The sequence below is a fragment of the Meriones unguiculatus genome, chromosome 18 (genome assembly GCF_030254825.1).
Source record: "Meriones unguiculatus strain TT.TT164.6M chromosome 18, Bangor_MerUng_6.1, whole genome shotgun sequence".
Taxonomy (NCBI): Eukaryota; Metazoa; Chordata; class Mammalia; order Rodentia; family Muridae; genus Meriones; species Meriones unguiculatus.
This window is the reverse complement of record NC_083365.1, coordinates 66296864-66323369: the sequence shown is the minus strand read 5'-3', so window position 1 is coordinate 66323369 and position 26506 is coordinate 66296864. Positions and strand designations below refer to the sequence as shown.

At 51.1% G+C, this 26506-nt stretch overlaps 1 protein-coding gene across 1 annotated transcript in view; it reads left to right on the top strand.

Moving 5' to 3' along the window:
* The first annotated feature begins 13313 nt into the window (after window positions 1–13313).
* Ralb (RAS like proto-oncogene B) overlaps window positions 13314–26506 on the top strand; it is a 35480-nt gene continuing 22287 nt past the window's right edge. Inside the window, exon 1 of the mRNA XM_021633221.2 lies at window positions 13314–13517. The gene's annotated coding sequence lies outside the window, so the exon portion shown is untranslated. The remainder of the gene's footprint in view (window positions 13518–26506) is intronic.

Here is a 26506-nt window from a genome sequence, read left to right as displayed (position 1 = left end):
GGCACAGCAGCTCCAGCCAATGTTGCCTGAAACTGTGAACTAGATTTGAGATTGGTGCATGTTAGGAACTGCAGGGCTTTACCATTCCAACATACCAAGTTTTCTGCTCTTCGAGAGACCTGATGGTTCAGTTGTGGAAAGCAGCAGCCTGTTTTCCCCACTGCCGCCCTCAGCATCAAGTAGGATGTCAGCACATTGCGCTAACATGTTTGGCTTTTAAAACTGCTGTTTGAGTTGTTGACTTAGGTTTTAGAAAACATCCCTCAGTGAGTTTGGGCTTGTGCAGAGAGCAGAATGTCTGTTTCTAAAATGAACCCACAAATGCTTCTGCCATTTGCCTGGTTCTCGGCACTCATGGTTATGAAGTATCTCTCAGCTTTGAAAAACACTCTCTGAAGATGCTCTGCATCCTGCACTATCAAATATTATCAAATACCCAGGTAGGATCTAACCTTTTTTGTAAAAATAAGCACTTTCGACTCACTGGTATATAAATTTGCTTTCATCCTTAACTGTAACATTATGTTTCCAAAGAATTGTTTTAAAATAAATTTCGTTATGATTTCTTATCAGTGAATGTTTGATTTGTGTGTCTACTCTATGTACCTGGAGCCCTGTAATATTCTCTGGTGAAATGGAATCAAAAGTGGGGAAGTTGTGCTTCCTGTGGCCTGAGCTCTCTCAGACTGCAGAGCCTGGTGCTGAGATGTGCAGTTAGGGGAAGGCGGAGGACCCCTCAGCATGCTGAGCACAGGGGAGCTGCAGGAGAGCTTTGCCCGGTGGTTAGAGTGTGAAATGCCTCCCACTGACTCCTGGGTGTGAAAACCGACGCAGTGAGAGTGGCGCTGTTCCAGGGAGGTTGTAGAACCAAGAGGTGGAGCACCGCAAGAGGAAGTGGGTCCCTCGGGAGGTCTGCTTCTTGGTCTGTAAACAAAGAATTCCACCATGCCCTCTCCCCTGTGACAGCATCGAACACGGACTCACTTGCCAGCTTTTTGATCATTTTCCCCTGGCGGCATTGTCTTGCCAGGCCGCAGGGGAAGAGAACATAGCTCCAGTCCTGTTGCAGGTTGATGAAAAGGAAGGGTAAGGGAGCTCCCCTGAGGAAAAGGGGAGGGGGAGAGGCAGGAAGGTGGGGTTGGGAGGAGGGATGGGACCTCAACAAGGATGTAAAGTGGAACACAAAAAAAATTTTTTTGAGGGGAGAAAAAAGAATCTGCCCAAGGCTCAACTGAAGAGTTTTGGACTAATTTCATTGGCTGAAGAGATTTCCAAACAGCCTAATATTGACTCTGTCCTGTGGTTATTAATGATCACTCTTTTCTTTTCTTTTCTTTTCTTTTTTTTAAGTTTTCAAGACAGAGTTTCTGTGTAGCCTTGGCTGCCCTGCTGTCCTTTAATCCCAGCACTTGGGAAGCAGAGGCAGGCATTTCTGTGTGAGTTTGAGGCCTTCTTGGTTTACAGAGTGACAGCCAGGGCTACACAGAGAAACCCTGTCTAGAAACCACCCCAAAAAAGAAGAAAGAAAGAAAGAAAGAAAGAAAGAAAGAAAGAAAGAAAGAGAAAAGAAAGAAAGAAAGAGAAAGATTGCCTGGTTTGAAATGGAATAAAGAGTGCTGTCCACAGGAGGGCAAAACTCCACGAAGATAAGCTTCCACCCTCTAGAAAGCAAATGCCCGAGGAATCTTCTGCTCCTAAAGCAAAGGAAAGCTTATTCTACAAAGGAAACCATCAATAAATCAAAGCTTATGCAGATGTAATTCAAGGAGACGCCCAGGTCCCCAGCAAGCAGAATTTAGCAGCTTCAGCCGCTCGGATCTGGCCTTGGAATCATGAAGGATTCAGGAGTCAGGGTTGTGGGATCTTCCCCGAAGCTGAGGCCGCTGAGGCCGGGTGTGCGGCAAAAGGAGTCCTGGAATGGAAGTCTGGAGGCTGTGAAACAGAGGCCTGGATTGGAGAGCCCAGGGACTGGGTCTGCCCCAGCTGTGGGATGTCAGCCAGGGAGAGCTGCAGACGTCCCACAGGGAATGAAAACAGCCCAAGGGAGAGGAACGTGTTGCAGTGAGTGTTGGAATTGATAGGCATTCTCCACTGATGAAATGCGCCAATTCAAGCCAAGCTAAAGTATATAAAGGCAGGTTTACTGGGGCATCCACTCATGGGTGGGAGGGATGTGGGGTAAGAGGTAAGAGTGGGGGCCTGGCAGCACCTGGAGCTGCCTGTGCTCAGCATGCAGTGAAGGAGGGGGAGGAGATAGGACCAAAAAATCCTGGACTCATGGAGTTCAGACTGAAGTTGTCCATGCAAGATCTGAGACAAACCCAATTTGAACACATGTTGCAGCAGACATCCCCAGAGTGTCTAGCAATTGAGGTTTGGACTTGGTGGTGTCTATGTCTCCAGCTTTTGATGGTGACCCCAACATTCAGTGGGCACAGGAGCCTAGGAGTTGTACATTGTGGGGTAAGGTAGCCCCAGGTCAGAGGTCCCTGAATCTTAAGGCTCCCTGGAATAAAGACGTCCGGAGCGGCTTGCCCTGTGCAGCTGTGACTCTTGGCAGGGGATGGTAGGGGAGAGTCTTGAGACCTGGAAAGAGGCACCTGGTACCTCTTGGCAATGACTGGGAAAGGATTACTTACAGAGTCCAAAGTTGACAGAAAGATAGGGGAAAGGAGTGGCCCCCATGTAGTCAGCTTGGGACAGTCCGCCCATCTGAGAGGGCTCAACTCATAAGTCACGACACCAGATGACGGATATTCTCTGCCAGCAAAATGAGCTAATTCAAGCCAAATAAATATAAAGGAAGTTTATTGGGGCAGCTCTCGGGTGGGTTCACCAGCTCCAAAGGATTGGGGCCGGGGACACATTTCCAGTGTCAATAAGAGTCATTGTTCTCCCTATATACATGTGCTAACCCGCTTCATAAAGCCAGGGCCTTTGTGGCCTGTCCTCTTTCTCCTCTACTCTCCCCACCCCAATAAATCTCCTGTGAGAAGCCCACTGCATGGTGCGACTTTGTGGCATGCCTTGCCCCAATCCCCTTTCTTCCGTGTGAAAACTTAACAGTCAAACAAGCTAGAAGCAAAGAAACATTGTTGAGGACTAAAGTTATGTTTAAAGTTTAAATTACCCTGTTTAAGAGATTTATAAAGGCAGCGCACGCCTTTAATCCCAGCACTTGGGAGGCAGAGGCAGGCAGATCTCTGTGAGTTTGAGGCCAGCCTGGTCTACAGTGTGAGTTCTAGGATGGCCAGAACTACACAGAGAAACCCTGCCTCCAAAAAAACAAAACAACAACAGCAAAAGATTTATAAAGCAAACATGCCTCTAACCTGTAAGCCCCACTTGCCCTAGGACAGATACCCTCCTGGAATGCTAGGAGATGTTGTTTGTGTAAGATAACAAGCCACGTGTTTTCACTTCTGCAGACAAGGTTGGTTGCTCCAACTGTGCAGGATGTGCCTGGTGGGAAGTATAAAGCCTCCTGGCTTAAGCCTTCATAAGCACCCAACTAGTGTCATCTGAGACCATTCTCTGGGAATCTCAGGTATGGACCTGGCCAGCGTCCACCCTCTGGCCAGTATTTAATAAAGCTTGCTTCAAATTTGGCTGAAAAATTGTGGGCAATGGTCTTATTTTCTCCTGGTGGGCTCAACAACATCTAAGCTCTTGGACATCAGTCACAGAGTTACAGGACTTGGAGTTTGCCCCGTTGGGCTTTAGTGTTGCTTTGGGTCAGTATTTCCTCACTATGCCCCAGTCCTTCCTCTTGGAGTTGCAGCATATACTCTGTGTCATTTCATGTTGGAAACTGTTAGACTATGAAACACTACTTAGAGACACAGAAGGTGGAAAGAAAGAGAAGCCTGATGGGACCATGCTTATTCACAGGCATTTTTGTCACCCACGTGTTCAGATGGCCAAAATGCCTACAGAGGAAGGTGGGAGCCAGGTCCTTTATAAGGGCAAAAATGACTTCCGTAGTCTGCAAGGGAAGCTGGGACATGTAGTCTTTCATCAGAAGACTGTCAGAATATGTAATTTGCTTTTCTTATTTTACAGGGGACTATAATTAAGGGATTGGGTTTCAGAAGAGACTTTGGATTTTTAAACAGTCTCGAAACAAAAAAATCTTGGCAGACTTTTCCAGTTTGACTAAATATATTTTGCATTATGACATGGCCATGAGACTATGGGGGCAGGGAGTGTCAGGGGGGTGGTTTGAGTGAGAATGACCCCCATAAACTTAGGTATTTGAAGGCTTGGTCTCAAGTTGGTGGTACTGGTTGGGAAGGATTAAAATGTACTGGAGCAGGTGTGTCACCAGGCGATAGGCTTTGAGGTTTCAAAAGCCCATCCTGTTCTCGTTCTCTCTGTGTGTCTGTCTCTGTCTCTGTCTCTGTCTCTGTCTCTGTCTCTGTCTCTCTGCTCCTTGCTTGTGGATCAGATGTAAGCTCTCACCTACTGCTCCAGTGCTATACCTGCCTGCCTGCTGTTGTGCTCCGGCCATGCTGTTCATAGACAAGCCCTTGGGCACTGGGAGCCCCAAATGAAATATTTTCCTTTATAATTGTCTTGGTTCTGGTATTTAGCCATAGCAATTAGAAAGTAGCTAAGACATCCATGTTAGGGGAGGAGACTAAGCCTAGGAGAGGCCAAAGGCCCGACTCAGGTACCCTGGCACCCTTCTGTCTCTCCACAGCACTGCAGAGTAGGAAGGAGGCAGGGGCATGCTGGCACCATCTGTGTGCCTGCAGAAGAAAAGCTTGGAGTGTTCTGTTAAACTAGTAAACTTAGCAGTCATTTTTAAGGAATTATTGCCTACGAGGACCTGAAGTCGGAAAGAATTTTTGCTTATTACAACCATTGCCATTGAAACCACCCCACTGCCTGCGTGTGTGTACACCGTGTGTGCTGGAGCCCACAGAGGCCCGAAGTCACCAGATCCCCTGGAACTAGAGTTTCACAGGGTTCTGAGTACTGAACCTGGGTCCTTTGCAAGAGCAGTAAATGCTCTTAACCACTAGCCATCTTTCCAGCCCCCTGCCTGTTTTTGTTTGTTTGTTTATTTGTTTGTTTTGAGGGGGGCTGGGATCAGAGCACTGAGATCAGCGTTTCTGTCCCCAAAGCCACGCCCACCTGATAGCAGGCTTTGCACATTTCCAGTGAGCAGGCTTTGTGGTGGCCAGGACTGCTCCATTTTCCAGTCCGAAGCCTGGATGCGTCCAGTTCTCTTCCTTTCACCAGACACGGGGACTGAAGGAGATGCCACGAGAGAATCCGAGCCTGAGTCAAGCCCAGTCTGGGGTGAACTCCTAGTGTGTGTTCTGACATCGGACTCGAAATACCACATCAGGTGTTGGCATCACCCAGAGCAAACTCTGTAAGCAGGACTTGCATGGCTGCTCCGGACTCCTCTTCCTTCGCATCCTGTTGACACTCTTGAATGGCCTGAGTACTTTATCCTGCCATCTCTCCCCTGGCAGGGTTAGACCTTTGCTTATACCCTCAAGGGTGTCTTCTTGCTTCCATTTGCTGTGCAGAGCCATGGCTTAAAGCTTGGACTTCTCAAAGAGTAGCCTGTTGCTCCCACCTCTGCCACCGATTCCCTTAGCCTGCGGTTGGACACTGTGGGTCTTAGGTAAACATCCCAGTCACTGTGCCCAAAACTCACTCCAGAAGTGCCTCCAGGGCAACTCTTGCAGTGTTTCATGAGGAACCCCAGGAACCTGTGTTCCCAAATTGGATTTGATCTTTCTTTGCCCCAAGCCCTAAATACATACACACATAATCCCTGATGTAGGAGAAACTTCCCCAGCTCTAAAGCAGGGTCTGCGATGTGCACAGGTGCACGTGAGGATCCTGGGACTCAGACATGTAGGGGATGGCAGGCCTGGGCTCCAGCATTCCAGTTTTAAGCTGCTCGCATGTGGGCACTCTCATGTCTTCATGCTCATCGAAGACAAATTGTATCAAACACTGTATTAGTTACATTTCTCACTGGTATGACAGAATACCTAACAAGCAAAGGCAATGTGAGGAGAGATTTAATCTAGCTCACAGTTTGAGGGTGCAGTCCATCATGGCGGAGCAGGCATGACGGCAGGAACTTGAAACGGTGGCTCACAGGGCCCCCACAGTCAGGATGCAGAGAGGTGAAGGCTGTGCTCAGCTCACTTCCTCCTTTTCCTCTGTCCAGAACCCCAGACCATGGGACAGTGACATCCACAGTTAGAGTGGGTCTTCCCCACACAACCCAGTCTAGAAAGTCCATCATAGGCATGCCCAAAAGTTTTTCTTCTAAGCCATTGTTGATCCTGTCAAACCGATAATATTTAACCGCCACGAGTGCCTGCTGTGTTCTGTTCCAAGGGTGGGAAAGGAAAACAAAACCAAAGCCCCCAGCAGATCTCCCCCAGGAAAGAGGAAAAAGAGATAGAGAGGGAGGAAAGGAGAGCGGCCACAGCCGCTGTGACCACCTCAGCCAGTTAGGGCCGAGCCAGGCTCTCTCTGAGAAGGCAGACCCTGCAGGGGAGCCTGCTTCCCCCCCAAGCTGTGCTGACCACACAGGGCACACATGCCCGGCACACATCGGTCATTCGCCATCAGCCTGCCTGGTGAGGGGCCGAGGGCCTTTCCTTCAGGCCACCCGAAGGGTGGATACTTGCCAACGCAGCACCAGGGCACAGAGCCCAGCACTCCTTTCCCATCTAAGCCCTTACAGAACACCCTGGAGCCTGGGCTTAGCAACCGGGGCTGTAGGATCCAAAACGCAGTTAATGTGTCCTTGGGGGAAAATCTGGGTGGGGGGTGGTTTGGCCAGATCGTCGATGGTTTACGAGATGGAAGATCGAGGCTGGGTGCCAGGGTTTCTTTCCAAGTGGATGGGGAGTGTGCGCACCCAGGGTGAGGAAGCTCCCTTGGCAGCTCTGCCTCCTCCACATGTTCCCACAGGGGCTCGCTCTTCCTGAGCACCCAGCAACATGCCTGATGAACATGAAGTCAGCTGGAAGGGGAGAACACCGTGTCACTGTGGAGCAGAGTGCTCTCTCGCTCTCTCTCTCTCTCTCTCTCTCTCTCACACACACACACACACTCTTCACTGAGGCTTCCAGTCTCTGGATATGGAGAGTGGACGATGCAGGGAGTTGTGCAAGGGAACTCTAAACCCCAAGAGAAGAACTGAGCAGTGAGCAGTGGGGGCAGTGGCTTTGTCTCACAGAACTGCCTCTGGACCCCCAGGTCACAGGACCTCCATCTGCAGAGGAAGTGTGCAGGGATTTGCTCCTGAAGCTTCCCGTCTGCAAGGCAGGCGGAGGGGGCTGCGGGGGCTTTTCCTGTTATTCCAGTATTTGGGCTGTTGGTGTAGTTTTGAAATTTCCCCTTCCGTTCTTCTCCAGACAGAAGCACTGAGGCCGGCTGCCGTGAGGAGTCATACCGGCTTGGGCCTGTGTGTGCCTCAGAGCTCAGCCAGACCTTCCTGCTGCTCCCTTCACCCTCAAAATTCTCTTCACATCTCAGGCATCATGTAGGAAATTCTGAGCTGCCTGCTTCATTCTGCCAGGAGGCCGCTTGCACCAAAGCCACTGAAATCTACAACGACGCCTAAGCCCCATGCACTTGCAGCATCATGGGTTTGCTTTAGCCTGGATGGGGGCACCTTTCCTTTCCTGCTCCAGGCACAGGAAGACAAGTCAGATCAGTCTTCTTGGGGCAAGCAGGGCTGGGGTGCAAGGTGCCTGATACATAGGGGTGGCAGCGAGGCCTTGGGGAGAGTCCATTTTTGTAAGTGGAGTTGCTAGGATCAGAACTTGGGCTTGGCAGCCAGAATAAGAACTGGTCCTCAGCAGGTTTATCAAGAGACAAGATATAAAGCAGAGAAAGATTTCTGCAGTGTGGCCTGGTGATACCCTCCCCACACCCAGGCCTGAAAAAGGTTCAGGTTTAAATAGAGAGCCAGGAATTTGCTTGGGCAAGCAGTCCAGGTCAAGACGTGGTCCTGCCTGTCATTGACCAGCACCGTTTGGCCCCAGTCTCTCCTGCAAGGTGATCTGATGAATCGTCCGATCTGTGAAGTCTTTCAATATTCAGCCAAAGAAAGGCACAAGCGTCTCCATTCCTGCCTGGACAGCCACTTCACCTGTGTTAGAAGGAAAAGAGCAGCAGCAGAGGAGGGCTCAGGAAGCCACGGAACAGGAGGAGCGGCAGCAGAGGGGAGGAGATGTCAGCGGGGCCAGGGGTCAGGCATCATCTAGGGAGCCTTGGGAGAAGGCACTAGGTGTGGGGTGAGTTAAGGAACCAAGTGTTATCAGGGACTTCGGGAGTCACTGAGGAGGGGGCCACCCGGGTCTTGATTCCCTGTACAGCAGGCTGAGGAGGTGGCTTGTTGGCCAGGCAGGGAGGGTACAAGGGCTGGCTATGAGGTGTCAGCCCTGACTCAGAATGAGTCACAGCCTCCAGTCCTGGACTCTCTGTCACTGCAGCCCCAACTGGGCTATATGGTGGAAAGCATGGGCGTGCCCAACCGGGGTTTGCCTTGAGCTTGGGCAGAGAACACAGGCTGGACAGGACTTCCATTTCCTTGTGTGTCTCCAATTCTGGGCTTCCACGGTTGGAATCCAATTCTCTTGAGTCTTTCTCCTGCTGGCCCTTGGCTCTTTCATTGTGTTTCTTGCTGCATGGTGCCAGGGAGAGCAGCATGGATGGGTACTTTTCTGCTGAGCTCACCTCCAGCCCCAGCCTGGTTCCACTTGCACCCCCAAGTCCTCCATGCCCACCTTGGGTGCAGGTGAGCCTGATGTGCTGAGCCTTTGAATTCAGGAAAGATGGAGGAGGAAGCCCCTTAGGTGGTGCACTCTCCTGGTTCCCCGCCCCGGTCCCCAGGAAGGGAGGTCTGAATCCCCGTCTGGATTTATCATCCAACAGCTTCCAGGGAAGCAGCCTCCCAGATGCCCATCGGGTGCCCAATTCTCCAGGTGCATTCACTGTTCTTTCCTCCATCTGGCTGAGGTCTTGAAGGCTGATGCTCCTGCCCCCACCCTCACTTGAACGGGGGCTATGGGTAGGCTCCACCTTCCTCAGCTAATACCATGCTGAGAATGGAACCCAGCCTAGCCAGGGGCCTCAATGTCAAAAGGACCCTTAACATGGGCGACAATTGCACCCCCCTCAGAGTGTCTGTGCTGGGCTCACTCCTCCCTTGTGTCCCCAGGAGTGATGTGCTGGGGTGGGGGTGGGGTTTGCTGGCTGTGGCCCTGGTGACCACACAAGGGCTGAAGCTCTCTGTGTCATGGCTTGGCAGCAGTTGAGGGATTTCTGGAAGGAGGGTGAGGGAGCCAGGAAGGAAAGCACTGTGGGACTTGGTGTTTCCCCAGAAGCCTGAATACAAAGAAAGGATGGAGGGGAATTCTGCCCATGAGGTTGTTTTTTCCCTTTAGAATGAGCCAGCCTCCATCAGAAAAGGAAGGGCCAATGTCCTTCAACTTCAAGAGTTTCCCTCTAGTCCAGATTCTAAATGGCAGATATTTCAGAAGCAGGCCTAGGGTGGAGGGAGGAGGCTGAGTGAACCAAATAGAGGAAGTCAGGTGGTGGGCTCCCTGGTACAGGGGGTGGACCTGGATTGCAGCAAACAGATAAAGCTCAGAGACATGAGGTGATTTGCCTTGGGCCACACAGTATGTGTTGACAGAGCTATTTGGTTTTGTTTTTACTTATTTATTTATTCACTTGTGTGTCAGTATGCATGTGTACATGTGAGTGTCCATGCATGTGTGTGCACATGAGGGTTCAACTCAGAGGACAACCTCAGCTGTCAAGCACCATCCATATATATATTTCTGTATCTTCACATATATAATACATATATATAAATAAAATGTGTGTGTGCCTCAATGTATATGTACACTGTGTGGGCACAGGAGCCTGAATATATCGGAGAGCATCAGCCCCTGGACCGGGAGCCGCCATGCGATGCTGGGAACGGAACCCAGGCCCTCTGCAGGAGCAGCTGCTGCTCTTGACCTCTAAGCCACCTCTCTAGCCGCAGTCCACTTTGTTTTTGAGACACTGACAGCACGGGATCACAAATGTGTGCCACCGCGCCAAGCCTTTTAAACATGGGTGCTGAACGTTAAACTCGGTTCCACCCCTGGAAGGCAGAACTTTACCAAACCAACCCCCACCAGCCCTGAGCTGCTGCTGCCAGCCTTTGGCTCTGACCTGCGGTAAGCCACCCTCAATAGGAGGGACAGAGGCCTGTCCAGCTGTGCTCTAGATCCGCCCAAGCCCTCCTTCATCACAGTGTATTCGCCCTGTTCTCCCATCACCCCCCTCCCATGAGCTCTTGAGTCCCGGGGAGGTTGGCCTCTGGCACCACACATGACGAGTAGGGACTTCAGAAATGCCCTTCAGAGGGTCGCGGGCAGCTACCTTCTCTGCCTTTGGGCAGGGCAGAGAGTTGAGCTCCCAGGGAAGGGGAAGCCTTGGTCAAAACCAGAACCGAAACGGCAACAATGCCAGTACCAGAGCTGGGAAGAAAGTAGTGGGCAAAAGCTCCCTGTAGGTTAGAGAGCTATCTTTGTGCATCGTGTATTCAAATGCTGATTTCTGTACCCCGAGAGATCTGATTCCAGGCTGGACTTTGGTATTATCATTATTAGGAAGCTTCTCCTGACTCAATATTTTGTAAACACTCTTCTCCATCACCATCTGATTAGTCAAATAAATTGCTGAATGGCCAATAGCTGGGCTGGAGAGCTTAGGTGGGCTTCTGGGCCCAGAGGGAAGGGGTCTCAAGTGGGGACCAGAGAGGGAGTTGCTGTCCAAGACTAAGATGGTAAGTAACGGGCCACGTGGCGGAATGCAGGCCAGACCAGTATTGTTGGATTAGCATAGCTGAGCATCTGCCCGCTATAGTACCTAAAGCTTTTTAATAAATATAACGGGTCTCCATGTCATTATTCAGAGCAAGGGAGGGCATAGAAAAGCCATATGGTTGCACCTGTACCCAATGCCAGTACCTGTTAGAGAAGGCACAGGCGGCAAAGTCGAGGAAGGACCCATTCCTGACCCTATGCTGGAGGTGGCCCTCTCCCAACTGAAGTCCAGCCCCAGGTCTATAGATGATTGATGTGCCAGTTTTTGCTCAGTAGTTGCCGGTTGGCCCCAGCCAACCACAAGCAACTGAGAAGTTCAGTGTGTTACCAAGCGCCCTGGGGAGAGGAGAACAATACATCAAACAGCTCAGAAGACATCCACAGTACTCAACAAATGCTTCTGCTTTTCATGCCGTCAGCGTAGAAGAGGGACCTCATAGGGTCCTGCCGTGCAGTGCTGTTCTTGCTGCTGAGACAAGCCACCCCCTTCCCAGAGTCAGAGTTCCTGAAGAGAAGCGCGGAGGACAAGGACCCACCTGAGACCTGGCCTGAGCCATCTCCATGCCCTCCCACGGCAGGGCACATGTCCCGTGTGGGTCCCTGCACCCGGAGTCCTGGCTTTTTCTCTGTGTCTGTCGCTCTCTGCTGGGGCCTGGCATGCCTCCACCTTGAACAAGGCTGTGATGATGGGGTCCCAGTGCCATCCATGCATTCCAGGGGCAGAGCATGAGTCAGCATCCTGTTTGTAAGGGAAACGGATGGAGCTACACACTCCAGGAAAGGGGCCACGGCCTGAAGCCTGGAGCTGATCAAAGGGGCCTGTCAGGGGACGGAGTTCCACCATGCTGGAGCCCTCATGGTGCCTCTGCTGCCCCTCACTGAGGGCCATGGTTGTGTATTTTCACCACCTCCATGTGTGACCTCACTTAACCCTGTGCACCTACGGCTCAGAGGTACTGCTCCTATTGGCTAGCTAGGAAACAGGCATGCACGGAGGTTTAGTGACCTTGTAATCTCCTTCAGCCTTACCCTTCCTGACTCCAACAGGCTGCAGTGTGAGTCTCGGGGTAATGAACTCTGCAGAGACTTGCTTTAAGATGCCTCCTCTAGGGTCTGGAGACATGACTCTGTGGCTAAGAGTACTTGCTGCATTTGCAGGTGAACTAAGCTCAGTTCCCAGCACCCACACGATGGCTCACAACCATCTGTAGCTCCAGCTCCAGGGCACCCACACCCTTTTCTGCAGACACCTACCACCCATGTGGTGTACGTACATACAATGCAGGTAAACACCAAGCACATAAAATAAATCTAATTTTTAAAAAGCAACTTCCCACTCCTTCTTCCTTAGAACACCAGCAGCTTTTCTTTCTTTTAAAGTAATTCTTTTAATTTAGACCCGTCCAACCATCCATCCATCCGTGTACGTGTCTGTGTGTGAGAGAGATAGAGTTAGAGAGAGTGACAGAGTCAGAAAGAGGTGTCAGAGGACAACCGAGAGAGCCAGTTTTCCCTTTCCATTCTGTGGATCCCCGGGTCCAGCTCAGGTTGAGGCTGTGGGGCCTCTCTGTCTGCAGGGCTAGCCCCAAGACTCCGCTTCTCCTGATGCTGTCAGTGGGAGGACTGGGTCTGTTAGTTGCTAGTACGGAGCCATTTAAACAAAGCACAAAGGACTCTGATATAATATACATGTGTCCTAATTTAGAATTATCAACACGAATAATTACACAGTGCGGACTGCTGCTACCGCTGTTACCCTCCTTAAAGATTAGAGACAAGCTTTGAACTATTGACTGCCATACAGTGAAATGTGTGGAGTTGGGTGGGTGGGGCTGGTCTGTATGTGGCGGTGGGCGGTGGCTAGTGTTCAACTGGGAAAATCAACCTTAGTGGAACTCCTATTAGAAAATTACAAGCTCCTGGGCGTCGGAGGGTGATGGCAGGGCAGCCTGCAGTCTGGAGATCTTGCCGCAGGCTACGGCTGGGGCTCTGGCCCTTACATGTGACCTAGGTCAAGTTAACAGCTGTAACTCCTTCACTAATAGAGTGTCGTAGGCCGCGCTACCGGAGGCGCCACCTGGAGTTTTCAGTCCCTGGCCAAGGGTCTCAAGGGGCTTGGCCAAACTTGGCCACCTTGTCCTCCCCCTTGGCTTCTGTCCATCAGCTCTGTCCTTCTTAGCTTTCTCGCTGCTCTGGCTTCGCTCTGGCTTCCCCGGGAGTGCACCCGCCCACGCCCGGCGTCCCCAGACCAGTTCCCAAGCTCCGCCACTGCAGCAGCGGTCACGTGCGCTAGTCCCGCGGAGGAGCCAAAAGGCAAAAGGAATGGGCGGGACCATTTTTCAGGGCCACGCCCCACGCCCTAGGCATTTTCTTATTGGCGAAGGTTTGGGTGTGCAGCTTCTGATTGGTCTGTAGGCGTGGCCTCTGAGAGCGGAAGGGAGGGCCGGCTCTGGAGAGGCCAGGGTTGCCCGGCGGCCAGCGGGAACGCGCTCCGGGGGGTGGGGACGCGCGAGCTCACGACTGCTCAATGACAAATCGAGTAGGGACGGCTGGGGTCCAGCCCCAGGACGGGGCGGGGCGCCCGTGAGAGCGGCGAGTCTGGTTGTGCCCACAGCTAGAGCGGTGGTGGGACGGATTCTCCAGGTAAGGATGCTGCTCCCCGCAGGGGACCCTAGGCGCGGGGTGCGCTCTGGGATGGGGAAGTGGGTGCGCTCCCCGCGCAATCGCGGGGCTCCTGGTTCAACGTTGGAAGGGAGGGACACGTCGAAGGACAACGCCCGGGGCCGCGCCCCGCTTGGCTCGGGAGGCGTCCTCCGGATTTCCCGGAGGACGCCTCCCAGCCAGATCTGGGGGTGCTCGGGACTTGGGGAAGGCGCCCCAGTTCTCTTCCCTTGCCGCCTGTCCTTCCCTTTTCCCACAAATGGCCACTTCCTGCCTTTTCGGGCCTCCCTCCTGAGTTGGTCCACTTCCTCAGTCCGTTTCAGGGCGATAAAATGTTGCTCAAACTTCTCTCTTAAAGGTGGGAACTTGTACCTTAGGTGACCCGGGGCTTGGGTTCCAGAAGTTTATGGGGGTTGGTTTGGTTGGTTGGTTGTGAATTAGTTTTTGGTCCTGTCTTCCAAAATGCCTTTCGGAGCGTGACTACCATCGAAGGTGGCTTGAAGGGTTTTCCTAGGCGCCTCTTAGGAGCCAAGTCGGTGCGTTTCCGAAGACCTGCGAGCCCATAGAGCGCTGCACCCAGAGCGCGTCCTTCCTCCCACTGTGCTCATTTCCAAGGGAATACTAGAACCTAGGGACTTCGATGTTATCGCGGTGTTCAGGGGAGAGCGTCTGGAGTCTCCAGTGGACTGATGGTTCTTACCCTTTGACTTGCCTTCAGTCCCGGTGGACCAGAGAACCTCGTGCTGTGCCTTGATTTCTTAAGCACTTAAGTTTGGGGTGTATTGAATGAGCAAGGCTTATGGGTGGGGGAGGATGCGTGTTTTAGATGTGCAAGTGAAGGTTGCTTTAAACAGAGCAAGAACCGCAGACTCTAAGTCTCAGAGCATGTGGAAATGCCGCTGCTTTAGCCTGGGTTGTGGTGGTGAAGTCAGGAGAACAGGAGAGGAGGTGCTGAGTGTTGAGGCGTGAGCCAAGGTTGGACCTAGTTTTGGAACTTTGTGTGTGACAGACATGGTCTTTTGTAGCCCAGGCTGGCCTGGAACCTGATATAAAATGAGAGTGACCTTGAACGTCTGATGTTCCTGCTTCTACCCTTTGTGATAACTGTGTGTTCTGCCATATCCCCCTCCATGTGGTGCTGGGGATGGAACGCTGAACTTCCTGTATGCTCAAGACCTCTACCAGCTGAGCCAAATCCTCACCCTGGTTCTAGATCTTCCTCAGTGCTGTGGTCTAGAGGAGGCCCTTTCTCTTTTCTGAGCTCCAGCATCAGTGTAGCTGTGAGAGAGTTGGTACCCAACCCCACTGTCAGCATCTACTCCAGTAGGCAGTGTTTCAGGTGCTCTCTGTGGAAGCGTGGGTGACATGACGCCCTCATCCCCCTTTCCCTGAGTCTCATGTAGTAAAGCATTGATCACCAGCCCGGGAAGCTCCTGGGAGCTGGCTGGGAATCGTCTCTAGGCCCTTATAGGGAATATGGGGATTCCGTCGTCCTCCTGCCTTAGCTTCTTGTCTACCAGGAGGTAAACAGCGTCGTCTATCATGCGCTCCCTCCATGTTTGTTCTGCTTTGCTACAGCCCCCCACGCAGTGAAACAATAAGCCATGGCTGAAGTTGTGCTGTGTGTCTGTATCTTTATTTGTATGTGAGCATGCACGTATGTATGTATTTTTAGATTTATTGTTGTGTGTGTACCTCTGTCTGTGCGTGTGTGCATGCAGGTACCTTTGGAAGCCAGAAGAGGGCCTGGATGGGGTACCCTGGAGCTGGAGTTACAAACAATTGTGAGCTGCCCCACATGAGTGCAAACTGGGATCCTTGGAAGAGCAACTGATGCGCCATCTCCCGAGCCCCACCGTGTTATTTATTATTATTGTGAATGTTCATGTTACGCACCAATGGATGCTTTGCGGAGTATGTTTTTTCCTTCCACTTTTAGTTGGGTTTTCAGGATCAAACTCTGGTTGTCAGACTTGTGTGGCAAGCACCTGTACTGACCTGTCCTGTCAGCCTGGAAACTTTTCTTCCCTCCCTTTAAGTGGGGTCTCAAGTCTATTCCAGTAACAGAAAAGTAACATAAGAGGGATGAAAATGAGGTGCGGTGCTTGTAGGAACTCTATTGATTCTGTTCTGTGTGTATGTCTGTGTCTGTGTCTGTGTGTGTGTGTGTTTGCTAGGATGTGCTAGATGCCGGACAGGGCCTTGTGCACAGCTAAGTACTCTCAACCAGTGTGGCTCCCCAGCTGCTCCTCTTCCTTTTCAGCTACTTCCCACTGGAAGCAGTGGCTGCTGTTATCTGAGATGCCAGCAAGATTTTACTGTGCCTGAAGAGATGTTTTTCCAGGATTCTGTGTGGGAAGAGTGTGGGTGTGAGATCCTAGATAGCTTTTGGAAAATAGGACCCAGACACATAAAGATAGAAAAATGAGAATTAGAACCTTGAGTGAAATCTCGAGAGGTTTTAGAACGTGGTGGAAGAAGGAGAGGTGTTCTCAGTTCTTTGTGTTTGTTTGATTTGGTGCTGGGGATGGAGCCTCAACATTTTAATTCTTAGGCTAGCAGGTGGCTCAGTGGTTAAAGCATTTGCCTTACACCCATAAGGACTAGAGTTTGGATCCTCAGAGCCCAAACAAGTGCCTGGTGAGCAGGGCAGCCTGCCTGTAAATCCAGCATGGAATCCAGGGATCCCTGGAGAGAGTGGGCTAGCTCATGAGACTTACCAAGTCAGTGAGCCCTGGGTTTTTGTTGACGGTGATCCCTCACATCAGCTTCGGCCTCAGCATGCATGTACTCGTGTGTGCAGAGCACCCACAACACAAGCAGATATGCCTATACTCGTACACAAAGAATGGAAGGAGAAGAGCTTCATGCCTTGAAGTTCGTCAAGGTTCTTGGCTTGAAGACAGTGGCTTTAAGACTCCATAAAAAGTTTGAAACCTGGGAGTTTCTGCTGTGTCATTCCATCTTGGTGAACCTCTCTGGAGTCTGTGACCAGATTCCCCCATTCATCTCAGTTTTGAATGTGGGAACTGTTGTCGGAAACATTGGAAATAACAACCAGAACGATTGGGTTGGAACATTGTGACCTGGGAAGGTCTCCAGCATGATAGAATATAAGAACCTCGCTTATAGTCCAGGGTGTTCCGGACTGAACCCCAGAACTCTGTATATCTTAAGGAAACACTATTTTCCCTTAACACAGGAGGTGTGTGTGTGAGTGTGAGTGTGTGTGTGTGTAGACGTGTGTGGGCACATACATTTGGAGGTAGCAGGCAGGTGACTTCCATCTCTGTTTGAGATAGGGTCTCTCGTTGGTCTGAGGTTTGCCATGGAGGCCAGGCCGGCTGGTCTGTGAGCTTCCAGGGATCCAGTCCTGTCAGCTTCACACTCTGCCATCGCTGGGGTTTCGGGAGTGTGCCACTCCAAGCTTTCTGCTCGGGGGATTGAACTCAGGCCTTTCCACTCACAAGGCAAGTGCTTTACCAGCTCCCCAGCCCGAGTTCCACTGTTTTGTTTTGTTTTACCGATTTCATTTTTTTTTTCTTTCTTCATGTTTTTAGCCCCCTTTCTAATAATTGAACTTAGGACGTGTGTGTGCTAGGCAGCTCCTATATCACCAAGCTAAATCCCCAGCCCACCTCCAATTACTTCTAACCAGCACCTGTTGTTAAGTGAGAAAAAAAAAAGAAAAAAGAAAAAAGAAAAAAATGTTTTTTGTTAAATTTAATTTTACGTGTATTTTTATGTGTATGTGTATTCCTGTGTGAGTTCATGTGTCCCAGATGTGTGCAGGAGCCAGAAGAGGTCAGAATAGGACTCCAGGTCCCTTGACGTGAGAATTAGAGGTGTATGTGAGTCACCTGTGGGTGCTGGGATCTGAACCCAGGTCCTCCGGAAGAGCCAGCAGTTCTCTTAAACATGGAGCCAGCTCTGCAGGCTTCAGCTGTGAACTTCTGACTCACCTGCTCAGTGCTGCGGTGACGTGGCCGCACCTCCACACATGCTTTATACAGTGCTGTGGATTGAACCTGGGACTTCATGTGTGCCAGGCTCACACGCCCCAGCTGAGTCACGTGGAGAGCGCCGTAGGCCGTCCTGAAGACTAGCTTCCAGTCTGTTTGTTTGTGTGTTTTTGTTTTGAGACAGGATCTCTCTTGGAGCCCTGGCTGTCCTGGGAACTCAGTCTGTAGGACAGACTAGCCTCTGAGTCACAAAGATCCACCTGCCTCTGCCTCTGGGGTGCTGGGATCAGAGGTGTGCGTCACCACAGCTAGCTTCTTTTCAAGCTTGTTTTAGACTAGACACTATTGACGCCTCTCAAAGCATGTGGGTACGTACCATAGGGGATGAAGACACATCTGCTTCTGCTTTCTCGAGACAGGGTCTCGTGTAGCCAAGACTGTCCTTGAACTCCCTGTGTGGCTGAAGACAGCCTTCAGTGCCAGATCCTCTTGTCTCTGCCTCACCCTGGCTGAGAGTCCAGAAGCAAAGCACACCAGCTTTGTGTGGTTCTGGGAATAAAAGCCAGGGCTCCAAGCGTGTGAGGCGAGTACTCTGCTAGCCTGAGCCATACTCAGGCCCTGTTTGTGGGGTCTTCACTGGACCTTGCTTCCTTTTGCTTCAGCCTTTCTCAGTGCAGTGAGAGGAACAAGTGGAAAGGAAGCTTTGAGTGTAGCAATCGGGAGAGGCAGGCTGGCCGGGCAAAGGCTTGTGGGCCATGTTCAGAAAAGGGTTTAGGTTTTATCAGTGGACCAGCGGAGTGCCAAGGGCATTGCCATTTTCTGGTCTAGAAAGTTTTCACGGGCCAGGGAGAAGGATCAGGTGTTGGCATGAAAGCACAAGGACCCGAGCTAACTCCCCAGGACCCAGGTTAAAACAAACAGAGCAAAACAGAACTGGGTGTGGCAGCTTGGGTCTGTAATCCCAGTGCTGGGGCAGTGGGAACAGGAGCTTCCCTTGGGGCTTGTCCAGCCTGTCTAGCTTAATCAGTGAAGTCCAGGCCAGTGCAGGAGACCCTGTCTCAATGTAAGGTGGCGGATGGGGCTGGGGCTCAGTTATAGAGTGCCTGCCTAGGGTGTAGGAAGCCCCGGGCTCCCTCTCGGGCATCGCAGAAAATCAGGTGTGAAGATGCACAACCCAGCTCTTCAGCAGTGGAAACAGGAGCCTCAGGAGTTGACAGTTGTCCTTGGCTGTATGGAGAGTTCAAGGATAGCCTGGTCTGCATGAAATCCTGTCTCAGGAAAAAAATTATGCAAGGCAGAAAATGACTGAGGAACACACCTGATGCTGCTCTCTGGCTTCCATGTGCCCGGAGGGTGCGTCCTGGGCTTGAAGGCCTGGGCTCAGATCCCCAGGACTCCACTCGACAACGCACACGAGGAGGGTGCAGACAGGCAGACCAGAGCCGACCTAGCTGGACTGCAGAGCTCCAGCCTCAGGGAGAGACCCTGACTCAAAGACTCGCAGTGGCAGAGGACAGCTGGCCTTGACTTCTGGCCCCCACAAGGGCGTGTGCAGGCGTGCGGACCCACAGACATACGCCGTAAATACACACAGTAAAAAAAAAAACAAAACAAAACAAAAACAAAACAAACAAACAAAAAAAAAACAACTTAGAAGGTGCCCCATTCATCACCTTGACTTGTATTTTAAAAACCTGGTACTCAGAAAGCGGTAAAAGAATGAGGAGCTCCGGGCCAGCCTTGGAAACATGACATGACCCTGTCCCCATATAAAAAGAAAAATAAAAAGTAAGACAAGTGGGAGGGAAGGGGAGGGAGAGAGGAAGGGGAAGGGAGAGAAAAGCAGGTTGGCTGGCTGGTGAGGTGGCTCATCAGTTAAGAACACATGCTCACACTGGGTTAGGCAGGCAGATCTCAGAATTTGAGGCCAGCCTGGTGTACAAAGCAAGTCCAGGACAGCCAGGGCTACACAGAGAAACCCTGACAAAAAAAAAAAAAAAAAGCCCAAGTTTAGTTTCCAGTATCCATATTGGGTCGCCTTTATCTCCAGCTACAGGTGATCCAAAGCCATTCTCTGGATTCCATTGGCACCTGTACTCACATCCACGTACACACACACACACACACACAACCACAAACTAAAAATAACGTCTTTTTTGTTTTCTTTTAAAGGAAGGAAACATAAAGTGGACGTGTTTTGGGCCACCCAGGGGAATTCATCAGGGAACACTAGTAGGCCATTGACATAGAAAATCAAGGAGACACCGCCCACAGGAAGGCAGTTGAGGACGCTGCTGTGCTGTGACCCTGGCAGCAGACGCCAGGGCTCTTGCCGCAGCTGTGTTCCCCTCCGTGTGTTGGCTCTGCCTCTTGGCATCACTTGTACCACTTGGTGAAATACAGCTGTCAGTTTGTAAAATCTGGTGCCCTGGAAGCACACAGTCCATAGTGCTTTTCAAAACATTCAAGTTTATGTTCCTTTTTATATGTGTGTGTGTGGGGGGGAACATGTGAGTGCAGGTGCCTATAGAGGCCAGAAGATGGCGTCAGGTACCCTAGAGCTGGAGTTACAGGAGTTGTGAGTCGCTCAGTGTGGGTGCTGGGAACTGAACCCAGGTCCTCTGTCAGAGCAATATACACTGAACCACTGGGCCATCTCCCCAGCCCTCAAACATCTGATTACTAAAATGTTTTTAAAGATAGATTTTTTTATATGCAAGTTCAGATTTCACTAGAATATTCTATAAAGTGCTGAGAAAGGCACCGGCCTCCAGACCAATGCCATGTGAAGACAGGTCAAGGTCCTGGTTCCTCAAGGAAGAGGTGGGGCAGGAAGATTTCTCCCTCCGAGGTCATCCCTGTGTCCTGCAGTTGTCTGGAGCACTATCCACACCCCCTATACTGCTGTGTGGTCAAGGAGCCCATTCTGTTGACTCTCAGTTAGGGCCTGTGGGACAGGAAACACAGTCCTTCTTGCTCATGTCACAGGGCGTCTGGAGGAATGCATAGAAAGGCACCTTAGGACAGAATGAACTATCTCCGTCACTGGGGCTCATTATGCCCTTTCTTCTCCTGAAAAGATGACCTCATTTGCCTTCAGAAGCCTCTGCAGTGGGTTCTTCATGGGGTGTTTGTGTGTGTGTTCACACAGCTCCCTATGTGGGTATGAGGGGAAAGGGCCGAGGGTTGTTTTCAGGTGACATCCACTCGTTTTGAGACAAGGTCTCTCACTGTCCAAGACAGAAGTCAACAGGAAGAGCAGGCTGGCAGTGTGCCCAGGGATCCACTGTCTCTACCTCCCGAGCCCCACCACAGCTATTTCACATGGAGTCAAATTCAGGCCCTCATGTTTGCAAAGCAAGCGTTTTACTGAGCGAACCACATCCCAACCCTATTTGGTATGCCGAAGGCCTGAATGTGCTGATGGGACACCAGACGGGAGCAGTGCCTGCAGAGGCCAGAAGTGGGCACCAGACCCCTCGGAACTGTAGTTCCCGGGGGTTGTAAGCTGCCACAAAGGTACTGGAAATGGAGCAGGGCGGTGGTGGTGGTGGTGGGGGCGGAGAGGTGTCTCTGCTGGAGCAGTGAACACTCACCGTCTGAGCCTTCTCTCTGGCCACGCTGTATTTGTTTTTGAGTCAGGGTATCGTCATGTGGCCCCAGCCGGCCTCTAATTCTTAGGCTCAGGAGATTCTCCTCTCAGCTTCCTGAGTACTGGGCACACACCTCTGCACTCAGCTTGTGAGAAACAGCTTTTAGTTCTTCTACCAAAGGAGACGAGCTGCCAGGGACTGATATTTCAGAAATCTCCCTACTCCCTGCAGCTTTTATGCAAAGTAGTTCAAATCTTTCCATCTCCCACCTTGTAAAACTCTTGTTTACCCAAAGACTCCGCACCCCATGGCCCTGTGCATTCCCAGAACTTGATGGCCCAGAGCCACTGACTCCTGACCCCTTTCCTCCATTTTCTTGCTGCTGCTTTCCTCATTAGCCAACTGGGAGTGGACTGTGAGGTTGAACCTCAGCCAAAAATGAATAGCTATTCTTGGCCGTGTGTGCTGCTTGCTATCATGGTTTGGGTGATGGCGCACCCTCTTCAAATAAATAATAAATAAATAAATAAATAAATAAATAAATAGATGTGGCTGGGGCTCGGTAGTTAAGAGCTCTTTCAGGGGACCCAGGTTCAATTTCTAGCACCTTCATGGTGGCTCACAACTGTCTATAACTCCAGTCCAGCAGGATCCAGTGCCCTCTGCTGGCCTCTACAGGTAATGCACGCACATGGTGCACAGACATACATGCAGGCAGCAACACTATGTAACAAAATTAAGAAGCTGCTTTGTCAGGGCTGCCACTGGCTCTGCTAGCCAGCACAGCTGCCCAGAGCTCTGCCTCTGCCAGGGTGAGGATGCCCACATTTCCCTGTTACCAGGCTCTCGGCTCGGCACTTTATGCACCTCAGCAGTGACTGACCCGCTGTCCCTAAGCATGAGCGATACCAGCAAGGCCTACAGGAGCATTATTCTATTCCAAGAAACTCCCTCTACGCTTGTCCTTAAGGCCTCCATATCTTAAGCATATGACTTTGGCCTCCCCAGCCCTGTGGTGACCAGGCCAGATCCGTGTCCTTTCTCGCTCCTCACAGCCACTTCCTGTTCACTCTTCTTAGTCACCTCCTTGCTTCAAAGTCTCCATATGCTAGGGCCTTGCCTCCCAGCGTCAGGTCCTCTGCCTCTCCGTGTCACCGCTGGACCTCCTTCCTGGTTGCTTCCTCACGGATGGAGGACAGAAATTCTGTTTCTGACTTCATCACCCTGGGGAACCACCCGGTTCGCGTGGGGTTCCCACTGGAACTGTAGCGCCAGCAACACGAATTTGTTACCGAGGCATGGGGAGGGTGTGGCCAGGCCGAGCCCCAGAGCCAGCTTGCTCTCCTGGATTCTTGCTCTCCTGCCCTCACCAAGGGACTCTGCATACAAGACCCCAGCTTAGCAGGGGTCAGAGAGACAGCCTGGCAGCCCACGTGTGCTGTGACCGCCAGTCACATAGTATCGGACCTTCTCGAAGATGTGTAAGAAGGGGCCCTCGCTCTGCCGTGTGGACCTGCTCTCACCTCAGGCCCTGCTATGCTGCTGTCCGTCCACCTATGGCGTTAAGTAACTTAGTAAATCTCTTACCTCTAACAAAGACAGTCTGACTCAGTATCCCCACTGAGCCCTATACTAGCTCTTTTTTTCTGTTGCCGTGATTAAACACCATGACCAAGGCAACTTATGGAAGAGTTTATTTGGGGTCATGGGTCCAGAGGGGTAGGGTCCACGGTGGTGGTTGTACGCGACAGCAGCCAAAGGCGTGGTGACGGGAGCGGCGACTGAGAGCTCCCATCTAGTGCAAGCACAAAGCCGAGAGAACAGGCTGGAAACGGCCAAGTCTTTAACGCAAAAGGCTCTGCAAGCCTTCCTCCAGCTGCACACCTCCACCGTACTCCCAAACCTCCCCAAGCAGAACCACCAACTGGGGACTGGGTGTCCGAATGCAGCTCTGGGGTCATCTCTCTCAAACACCACGGCCCCGAGCCTGTAATCTGTCTAATCACTAGCTCAAATCCACCTGCCTTCCTGACACCCAGAAGCGCTGACCCTGGCACATTCTTCCTGGGCTCTGCTGGCACCCCGGGCTTAGGTGACACCTTGCCAGGTCCTCCTACAAAGACCCACTCTACCCCTCACCCCCAGTACCTGTACTAGCAAGCCAGCCAGGGGAAAAAAAATTGAAGACAAAACAAAACAAAATAAAAAGGAAACCTCCACTAACCAGCCCCATGGAACTTCACCTTAAATGCATTTAAAATCACAAGCGAGGAACGCCGTTTCCTCCCCACTGAGGCTCCACAGCCCTGTTGTTCCCACTCGCCAATGCCTGTCCTTCTAGACGCTCAGAGCTCATTTTCCCCAGGGCTTACCCCTTGTCTAAGGCCTTCTTCATTCTCAGGGTTTTCTCCCTGGTTCAGGTTCTAGCCAGCCCTCCCAGCCTTCCACGCTGCCTGGGCCATGCACTTCCATTCAAGTGGCTTCCTGGGTCTCCTCACACTGGAGGGGAGAGCCTCTCTGCCTCCCTGTGGCCGCTCACCCCATCTGGCTGTCTCCCAGCAATTTCAAACTCAACAGTTCTTCCAGGTAGTTCTTCCCATTCTTCATCTTTCTACCCTTAAAATCCATTCCTCGGGCTGCCAAGATATTGTGGCAGGAAAAGTCACGTGCTGCCAAGCCTGACACCTGAGTTCAAGTCCTGGGAACCACGCGGGGGAAGGAGAAAACCTGCTTCTGAAAACTGTTCTGTGAGTTCGCAAGTGTGCACTCACAGGCACACGCAAATTAAATAACAAATGTATAAATAATGTCCTACTTAGCTTTAACTGGCAACTTAACACAGCCTAGCGTCCCCAGGAAGGGAGTCACAGTTGAGGGACTGGTCAGATTAGGCTGGCCTTGGGCATGCCTGCAAAGGCCAGCTGGCATTGTTAATTGGTGTAGGAGGGCCGGGCCCATCGTGGGTGGCTCCGCTCCCTGGGTAGTTGGTCTGGGCTGTCAGAAGAAAGCATGCTGATCTTAAGCCCAGGAATCACCAAGCAGTGTTCTCCACGGTTTCTGCTGGACTTCCGAGGAGGAAAGCCAAGAGTGAGTTCTGTGCTTCCAGGCCGAATGCAAGCGGGCCTGCCTTCAAGACTGCGTTCTGGAGTTCCTCTCCCGACTTCCCTCAGTGAAGTCAGCCACAGGAGCCCTTTCTTCCTTCCCCTGAGCTACTTGTAGTCAGGGTGTTTTACACAACAGGGGAAGGAAGGTAGACTAGATGCACCCCTCTGCCTACCCCACCCCCACAATAGCAATTCAAGCCCCCGTGCGTGCGGACGTCAGACATCAAGCCAGCCTGGGCGCCATTCCAGAGCCCCTTGTCTCCAGCTCTACTGGCTAGTTCCCCCTACTCTGTCTCCAAAGAGCCTTTCCCATCACCCCTTTCCTCCACGTGCTCTGCCACAGCCAGCCCCAGCTGCCAGACCCCTCATGGCACCTCAGGCCCTCTTCAAGCCTGTGTGTGTGTGTCCAAGTGCCCAAGGAGGCAGAAGAGGGTGTTGGATCCCCTGGCATTAGAGTTATAAATGGTTATGAGCAGCCTGAGGTGAGTTCCAGGAACTGAACTCTGGTCCTGGGCAAGAGCAGTGGGCGCTCTCAGCTGCTGAGCCATTCCTCCAGCCCCCAGGCTTTCCAAAACAAGGGACATCATAGTTTCTATCTTTCAAAGCTTGATTCCTGTGCCCACCTCTCACTTAGTGGTACATCCTGGACATCCCCCAGGACAGTAGGTAGGGGTGTAAATTCCTCTTTCTTGTTAATAGCTGTTACGCTAAACATTGGCTCTTTCAAGTATTTCAGGTTATACCTGTATAATTTACACAAGTATTTCTAGATTATTGCATTGTTGTAACACACACACACAGATCACTTTCTTGCACACAGCCTCAGCACATAGGATTTATATCTTTGTCTGTTGTATCCATCCATTTCCCCATACCTGTGTGTGTGTGTGTGTGCGCGTGTGTGTGTGTGTGTGTGTGTGTGTGTGTGTGTGGCATTTGCATGTGTGTCAGCACACATTTGTATACAAGGTCACATGCATGTGTGTGTCCCTGCATACAGAGCTCCTAGGTTGGCTTCAGGTGTCTTCCTCAGTTGCTCTTCATCTTATTTACTGAAAACAGGGCCTCTCAGCTGAGTCCAGAGCTCACTGATTGGGCCAGTGTGCTAACCTAGCGAGCTCTGGAGGGCGCCCTGCCTCCGCCTTCTGATCACAAGGATTTCAGACTGGCTGCTTGGCATATTGTGTGGGTTCTGGGGATCCGAACTCCCGTCCTCACGCTTGTGAGGTCAGCGCTTTGTCCACCTCCCCTTCACACACCCTTAGCTTTAGATAAGCTAGTGTTTTGTTTGAGTTTTCTTCGGGAGCTGCCACGTTGGGTGTGGCTTTATTTATTAATCATATTCTCCTCCTTTCCAATGAATTACTTCATGTTCTGCTGATTTTAAAAAGTCAGGTGTGATGGTGCATACCTGCAATCCTAGCTCTGGGAGGTGGAGGCCAGAGGATCAGAAGTTCAAGGATGTTGTTATTAGTTAGTTTGAGGCCAACCTGAGGTACTTGAAATCCTCTCAAAAAGCCCCAAATGAAAAAAAAAAGAAAAAGAAACTAGAGTTAAGAATTGAGTCTTTGGCCTCCCAGATGGGTCTTTCATATCACAGATGTCATTTGGCAGAAGGTTAGAGTTTTTCAGCGTTTGCTTCAGTCTTTCACAACTCCCCCTGCTCTTCGTTTCACCGACTTCTCCAGCTGCGCAATTTCAGTCTGACCTTTCTTGGCGAGTTTGATTTTCTGGTTCGTTCATCGCTGCTTTCTGTTGGGCGCTCTTGTCTGAAATAGTGTGGAAGTTAAATTATCATCTTCCTCTCTGAGCTTCAGCTTTGTAAGTGAACCCGCGCTCTCCTTGTCAGCCCCTTTCCTTAATGGCCAAGTTCACAGCCTGTGCTAGTCCTCCAAGCAGAACGTGTGCGAGACAGTGCTGAACTGCAAGTGACTGTTTGTTCATTTGTTCCTCTCTCTCTCCCTGTGTGTGTGTGTGTGTGTGTGTATTCATGTGGACATATGCCATGGAGTATGAGGAGAACATGCAAGTATCTTTTATTCTTAAGTGATATTTATTAATTATTATATTTAAAGATTTTATTTATACATGTTTATGGGTGTGTGTCACATGTGTGCAGGCCTCCTAAAAAGCCAGAAGAGGATAGTGGATTCCCTGGAGCTGGGATCTGAACTCTGGAAGAGCAGAAAATGTTTTTCTCTTTATTCCCCCCCAATATCATTTTCTTCTTCCAGATCTCTGAAGGGTTAGCCAAAAATGCTCATTCTTGCCTGAACTAGTCTTTAAAATTTTTTTCTTTATTATAAAAGTGT